General features: G+C 43.8%; 1 long non-coding RNA gene across 1 annotated transcript; it reads left to right on the top strand.

Annotated features, from left to right (window-relative positions):
* Positions 1 to 3321: 3321 nt before the first annotated feature.
* Positions 3322 to 4057, top strand: LOC137160561 (uncharacterized). Its single transcript, XR_010921932.1, has 2 exons — positions 3322 to 3354; positions 3841 to 4057. It is a non-coding gene; the product is annotated as an uncharacterized lncRNA (long non-coding RNA).
* The last annotated feature ends 3686 nt before the right edge of the window (positions 4058 to 7743 follow it).

The raw sequence follows: 7743 nt of genomic DNA, 5'->3' as shown, positions 1-7743 counted from the left end.
AGATGACTAGGGAAGAGTATAAAAATACTCCTCGAGCATGCAGAGTTGAAATGTGAAAGTCCAAAGCACAGTTGTAGTTACAGCTAGTAAGGGACGTGAAGGGTAACAAGAAGGGTTTCTACAGGTATGTTAGCAACAAGAAGGTCAGGGGAAAGTGTGGGCCGCTTACAGAATGAGGGAGGCAACCTACTGTCAGATAATGTGGAAGTACTCAATGCTTTTTTTGCCTCTGTCTTCACAGACCAGGTCAGCTCCCAGACTTCTACACTGAGCAGCACAGTATGGGAAGGAGGTGAGCAGCCCTCAATGGTGAAAGAACAGGTTCAGGATATTTAGAAAAGCTAGACAGGCACAAGTCCATAGGGCCGGATGCAATGCATCTGAGGATGCTGAGGAAGTTGGCTGATGTGATTGCAGAGCCATTGAAAACTCATGGCAATTGGGGAGGCCCCAAATGATTGCAGAAGGCAAATATAGTACCCATCTCTAAAAAAAAGGAAGAAGGATGATCCTGGGAATGAAAGGAAAGGAAAGGAAGAAGTATGATCCCAGTCAGCCTCACCTCAGTCCCTGGAAAAATCATGGAGCAGGTCCTCAAGGAATCCATTGTGCGAGATAAGCACTTGGAGGAGAGGAAGGTGATCAGGAACAGTCAACATGGATTCACCAAGGGCAAGTCATGCCTGACCAACCTGATTGCCTTCTGTGATGAGATGACTGGCTCTGTGGATGTGGGGAAAGCAGTGGGTGTGATATACCTGGACTTTAGCAAAGCTATTGATACAGTCTCCCACAGTATTCTTGACAGCAAGTTAAAGAAGTGTGTGTTGGCCGATAAGGTGGTTAGAAAGCTGGCTAGATAATTGGGCTCAACAGATAGTTGTCGACAGCTTGAATTCCAATATCAAGTGGAGTGCCCCAGCAGTTGGTCCTTGGGCTATTTTTGTTCAACATATTTATTAATGGTCTGGATGATGGGGTGGATTGCACCCTCATCAAGTTCACAAATGACACTAAGGTAGGGGGAGTGGTAAATATGCTGGAGGGTAGTGATAGGAAACAGAGTGACCTAGACAAATTGGGCCAAAAGAAATCTGAGGAGGTTCAACAAGGACAAGTGCAGAGTCCTGCACTTAGGATGGAAGAATCCCATGCACTGCTACAGACTGGGGACCGAATGGCTAAGCAGCAGTTCTGCAGAAAAGGATGTGGGGATTACAGTGGACAAGAAGCTAGATATGAGTCAACAATGAGCCTTTGTTGCAAAGAAGGCTAATGGTATATTGGGCTTCATTAGTAGGAGCATTGCCAGCAGATCGAAGAAAGTGATTATTCCCCTCTGTTCAGTACTGGTGAGGCCACTTCTGGAGTATTGTGTTCAGTTTGGGCCCCACACTACAGGAAGGATGTGGACAAATTAAAGAGAGTCCAGTGGAAGGCAACATAGAGATTAGGGGGCTGGGGCACAGGACTTATGAGGAGAGGCTGAAAGAACTGGACTTATTTAGTCTGCAAAAGAGAACAGTGTGCGAGGATTTGATAGCAGCCTTTAACTGCCTGAAGGGGTGGCGGTTTCCAAAGAGCATCCTAGACTGTTCTCAGTTGTGGCAGATGACACAACAAGGAGCAATGGTCTCAAGGTGCGGTAGGGAAGGTCTAGGTTGGATATTAGGAAAAGGTTTTTCACAGGAGGATGGGGAAGCACTGGAATGGGTTACCAAGGGAGGTGGTGGAATCTCCATCCTTAGAAGTTTTTAAGGTCCGACTTGACAAAGCCCTGGCTGGGATGATTTAGTTGGGGTTGCTCCTGCTTTGAGCAGGGGATTGGACTAGATGGCCTCCTGAGGTCCCGTCCAATCCTAATATTTTATTATTATCTTTCCAAAAAATGCCACAGGACATTTTACCATTCATATTCAGCTCAAAGAGGCATAAAACACCACCAGGTTTGTTGTTCCAGTACAGTCAGACTGACAGTGACTAACTATTTCTGCCATTTAATTGCTTACAGCTGGAGTCACACTATTCACACAGTTCTAATGGTTTGATGTTTTTAATGTGTGGGATACAAATTTTCTGGTTAAATAGGGTCTCCTCATGCAGTTTGGTCTCATTTCTGGAGGAATACCTGAATGGTACTGCCAGTTGGATATATCAGAGCTATCTGGTCCTCAACCCTAGTGTGATGCTCCCCAAGGATACCCAGCATTGTGAGGCACCTCACCAACACCTGCTGTTAGTGGGAAATAGTCTTGTCTCTGTCTGCTGTGGATCAGCTCCCTGAAACCACCAGTTTCTGGCAACACAAGCACTGCCTTCCAGGCTTTTGCAGGCCTCACTCACTCTAGTAGCAACAGGCATATACCAATTCCCAAATACTTGGAGCATTCCATGCAGTGACCATCCCCTTATCTAAAGGATACTCGCAGAATTACCAGGCCTGCTAGGAACAGTGCACACCAGCTTGTACGATTCAAATCAAGACCGTCACTTTGCTTAACCCCACAGCACTGAGACACATTTACTGTGAAAACAAAATGAGTTTTATCATCAAAGACTAGAGATTCAGGAGATCATAAGTAAGGATACTGGAAACAAATGGTTATACGTAAAACCAAATCATAGCATGCTTTCCAGAAATCAAACTGAACAAGTTACTCTTCTGTCTAAAGAAGCTTATCTCGCCCAAATTTCTTGCCAGCATTTCACCCACGCCTGGTTGAGGCCCCTTTTTCATGAAGAAAAACCTCTCTCCTACTTCCTAGGTGAGAGATGGGGGGTGTCTCCTCTGCTCTGCAAATATAGTCAAGCAAGCCTTTGAAGTGCATCTCAAGATAAAGCTGTCTTCCCTCACTGCATTTCCCTTCCTGTTAGTTTCTGTCTGAAGTTCTTTCTTACAATCTTTCATTTGCATTCAGTTCAGACTGGTGATAGGGGACCTATTGTGAATAAGACAATATTCAATTTACATTTAAATAGATTGCTGGATAGACATCTCCTGCCTGGCAGAAAACCTGTTTTTCACCATTGCTAGTGACTAATACCTTGATATACAGACTTTAAGAACATAGTTTCAGCATATTGTGACAGGGGCTACGGGAGGGTGATCTATTTACAAACCAGGAGGTGGGCGGGCGTTAGCCTAAGAATGAACAAGGCCCTGTTCCCCTATCAGCTGCCCAAGGCTTCCTCCAGGCTGATTAGGGCCAGCTGAGGCCAGAGCCAGCTGAGACTGATTAGGGTGAGCTGAGGCCAGAGTCACTGAGGCCCATTAAGCACTGCCTGGGAGCAGATATAAGCTCCCTGTCAGGCAGGCAGGGTGCTCTTGGAGTTTGGCAGAAGAAGCAGAAAACTGTGAGTGGTAGGAGACAGAGACAAGCAAGGGGCTTGCCTGTTGGAGTGGCTACTGAGCCCCAATGAAGACCAGGGTAGGGAAGCAGCCCAGAGAGAAGGCTTTACACAGTGCCTTATTGCAGCAGCCAGCCAGCCAGCCAGCCAGCCACTGCTGTCAACCAGGGTCTCTGGGCTGGTGTCTGAAGAAGAGGGTGGGCTTGGACACCCCCTACCCCAACCTTAGAACCTAAAGTCCTGAGGGCACTGCTTGGCCTGTGAAGGCCTAAAAGGAGATGGGGCAGAAGTGAGATGGCTGCCATCTTAAGACTGGTGGGAGCCCTGGGTGGCCATTTTGTGCCCACCATGCTGAAAAAGCGCTTGGCCCATGGGAGCACGAAGGCCACTCTACCACAATATAGTCCTAACTCCTTCTATAATATCTGTACATATGTTTCACAATGCTATTGATGACCAGTGTGACACCAGTTTTCATTTGACACTTCACAGGACGTTCTTTGGTGAGTCAGAATGTACAAGCCAAGAAAGAGATTCCTGTAAGACTCCTGTAATCTCTTGATAGATGGCATTAAGAGGTTCTAAGGTCACTCCTGGGAAGACAGAAATGTTGGTTTTGGACTGGGACCATTTTTATGAGATGATTCACTCTTCCTTTGTGTCTTCTGCTTATGGGGACTTGTTTGGAGGTTGTGAATCAGGTTAAAAATCTTGATATCATTTTTGACTGTGCCCTATCCCTGGAAAGCTGTGTCGGATGTAGCTTGGAAATGGGGGTTTCAGCTACACAATTTGTGCAGATTGCACCCTTATTTATCTTCTCAAAATCTGATGACAACTATGTGCTTTTGAGGCTTGATTTTGTAATTCCCTCTCAACAAGGCTGATCCACTTAGGGTGACCAGATAGTAACTGTGAAAAATTGGGACAGGGGGTGGGGCATAATAGGTGCCTATATAAGAAAAAGCTCTGAATATCGGGATTGTCCCTATAAAATCAAGTCCCCTGGTCATCCTATATCTGCTGCTTACACATCATTCAGAATACAACAGCACAACTGCTCCTGTGCTATTGATGACATTCAGCCTGCTTTTCACTCTTCACATTGGCTTTCTATGAAGTGGCAAATTCAGTATAAAATTAGTTTCAATGGTTTATAAAGCTTTGAATGGGCTTTGCCCTGATGATATTTGAGACCTCCTCCTTGGACCTCCACTGGAGGGATTTTTGTGCTCACATACCACCTAGTGTTTATGGGTTCCACCATCATGCCAGAAGTGAGTTGGCCATTGAGTATTTGCCATGGTGACGCTGAGAGTAGGCCAAGTGCTCCCGCCAGAAACCCAATTCCTTTCATCTCTTCCATTTTTAAAAATGCCTGACCTTTTTGTTCAGAGGTGTTTTTAAATTATTACCCTGGCTGCTCTGTTTTGTCCTATTGTTTTTTGTTTTCCCACCTTGTCTGTAATTTTGTGAGGGCAGGGTGTTCCTTTTACTTAATAAGAAATTGCCATTGTGACAGTGATTCAGCACCCTTAGCACCTTTGCAGAGGAAGGAGGGGGAAGGATGCTCTATAAAGAAATATGATTATTATTATTTAATAGCAGAAATATTTCCATTAGCTTCTTTTCTCTGTCAGACTGTTATTGATTCCTAAATCATCTGTTCATTACCTTGGCATAATCAGGTTTATTGGCCACCATATTCTAAGGCTGGAAGTCATGTTCATCATTGTCACATTAGCTCAGCTCATGAGACAATCTGAATGAAAAATATCATGGAAGTTGAAAAGCCTTTAGCTGTCACGTTACAACTTGATAAGACCTCTTGTTAGAATATTTAATGGAAAGAGAATATAATGAATAGAGAGTATTATTAAAGCAAAAAAGAATCAAGCAAAAGCTGCTCAGCTCAGTCTTTGACATTAGAACAGCCATGTTTTATCTTCTAAAACAAAGTAGGTGGGTTTGTGAAGTTCTTTCAAGAGTTTATTTAGAAAATACAATTTGGGAAAATAGCATGACTGTTGTGACCCTACACTAATCATTAGGGCTGTGATTCAGTCACGCACTTAAGCATGTTCTTAACTTTAAGCGTATGTTCCAGTCCTAGTGACTTCAGTGGAATTGTTCCTGTGTTTAACATTAAGTATTTGTTTAAATCCTTTGCTGAACAGAGCTGTGATTACTCAGGTGCTTAAAATTAGGCATAGTCTTAAGTGCTTGATAGAATCAGGGCTCAAGGGAATTCTGCATGAGTCTCTTTGAGATCAGTCCTTGTTCTTCTGACTTAGAAAAATGATGACCCTTTAATTCACAAGGAACATATCACATGTTAGTTTACTTTTCATTTATTTTACATTTCTTTGAAATTCATTAAATGTTACGGTTTTATTCATTTTGTCTGTATACCTACTGAACAACTTCTTCTTATGGCTGCCAATTTGATAACTTTCACTGTGCTTTCATATGTAACATGTAACTGTGAGAAGGCTGTCATCTCTTCCTCCACCTACTGAACTCACTGTACCTTATAAAAATTACATAACATCAGCAAATTTTGTTTCTTGTATGTTTCAGACTTTGCCATCTTTCCCTAAGCATGTAAATAGCTGTTGTGTGTTTTCATTCTTGAAGATGGAGGAGGATAGTGGTTTTATTTATTGGGTTCTTTCTCCTAGCATCTGGTATTGACTTACAATATGTGGTGGTTTATGGTGGTGATTGCTCCAGCCTGTTTGGCAAGAAGCTTCCTTTCAGAACATCTGATGCTGGCCACTGCCCAAGACAGGATACAGGATTAAATGGACCACAAATCTAATCCACACTATTTCTACTAGATTCCCCTCATAAAGAATACAACTATAGACGTTCAGATGGCTCAGATATCACAGAGAAGTGGGGAAGGTAGAAGTTAAATTAGAGAGGATGCAGCATAAGTAGACATGCTTTAGGGTTTTAAAGGAGGGAAATAGGATGGTAGATAACCCCTTTCTCCATCTCATTTATTTTTTTATTTGTAGCATGTTTGTAGGCAGTGGAATAAAAGCCAGTGCAGATGAAGCTGAAGGAGAGAGAATGATAGGAATGGAAGTGAAGGAGGAAAGGAAACCTGAATTTATGAAGGTTTTAGAAGTGTATAGCAGGGGGGAGACCCTAACACTGGAGACAGGAGTGTAAAAGAAGATGAAATCAGTGGTGGAATCACAAAAGGGTGAGGAGAGGAAGAAGGATAGTTCTCACCAGATATTGTTTGTTTTTGTAAAAGCTGACAAGATCTTGGGCAGAAAAGGATGCGGAGGAGGGAATGCTGTCTAGCAGCAACCGTGGGATTAGTGTCAAGACATAACATGTAGGAACCATTGTCAGATATATTTTCTGGTAATTCATAGTATGAAAATATAATATCTATCCTTATTATAAGCAACTGCAGAGAACAATTCACATGGGGCCCTCTGGCAATCAAATCACTCCATCAAGAACATGTGTCCAAACACATCTGCACAAAAAAAAGGGAAAAGTTTGCCTGTCCTTTTTAAAGAACAAAATGACATGATAAATGGAAATAGCTGCTTAGCTGTCAACACATGCAGCTATTTTTATAGTTACTTTAGTCATCCACCTATCCTAATAGAAAATAAAGTATTTTAATGTGATTTCATTGCTATACCTTTAGGCCGCTGGAAACCCGCCAAATTTGCTTTGTAACTTTAGAGAGCAACCACCCTCTGCAAATCAGGTTTGCAAATCAGAGACTCAGGTTGGGCACTCACTATCACTAGTCCCTATTGAAAATGTTGATTTGCAAACCTAAATCAAGCCTGACTATCCCTTCCCATGAAGTACCCTGTAGCAGGGTGTCCTTGTGGCAGGGAAATCACTGAAGATCATTCTGTGAGAGGGAAGGATTTGCCTTCTGCAGAATAAGTAGGGACTTCATCCACTCCAGCCCCCACTACCTACAGAAACTGAATTTCCAGGAATCGGCTAGAGGTACAGGGCCATCCAAGCAAAGGTCCTGTGCCTGCATGCTGGGTCTGAGGCCCCTTGGTCCCTTCTCCTGACTTGTGGGTAGCACAATTTTAATGCAGCCCCTCTGTCAGTACTTCTCCTGGCATGCAGTACAGAAAGAGGGGAGTGGATGTAGCCATCTCCAAGGCATCATTTCCAGCCTCCCAAGATGACAGAGGATCTTCAAAGGTTTCCGAAATCAACTCATGATGAGGGCATAGGTCACTGTAACAAGGCGCTGTGGCCTTCCTCGGAGCCTGGACCCGAGGAAGGGTCACGACGCCCCTACTGAACAGAACCAGGCCCTGCAGGCCAAGCCACCCAGGGGCAGAGCCAGGGCGAGGGAGGGAAGTACAAAAGGCAGGTCCAGAAGCTCAGGCAGGG

Source organism: Emydura macquarii, unplaced genomic scaffold (genome assembly GCF_026122565.2).
Source record: "Emydura macquarii macquarii isolate MOO-44397 ecotype Brisbane River unplaced genomic scaffold, CSIRO-AGI_Emac_v2 contig_2205, whole genome shotgun sequence".
NCBI lineage: Eukaryota > Metazoa > Chordata > Testudines > Chelidae > Emydura > Emydura macquarii.
Note: the sequence above shows the minus strand (reverse complement) of the source record. Positions and strands in the feature narration are given on the sequence as shown.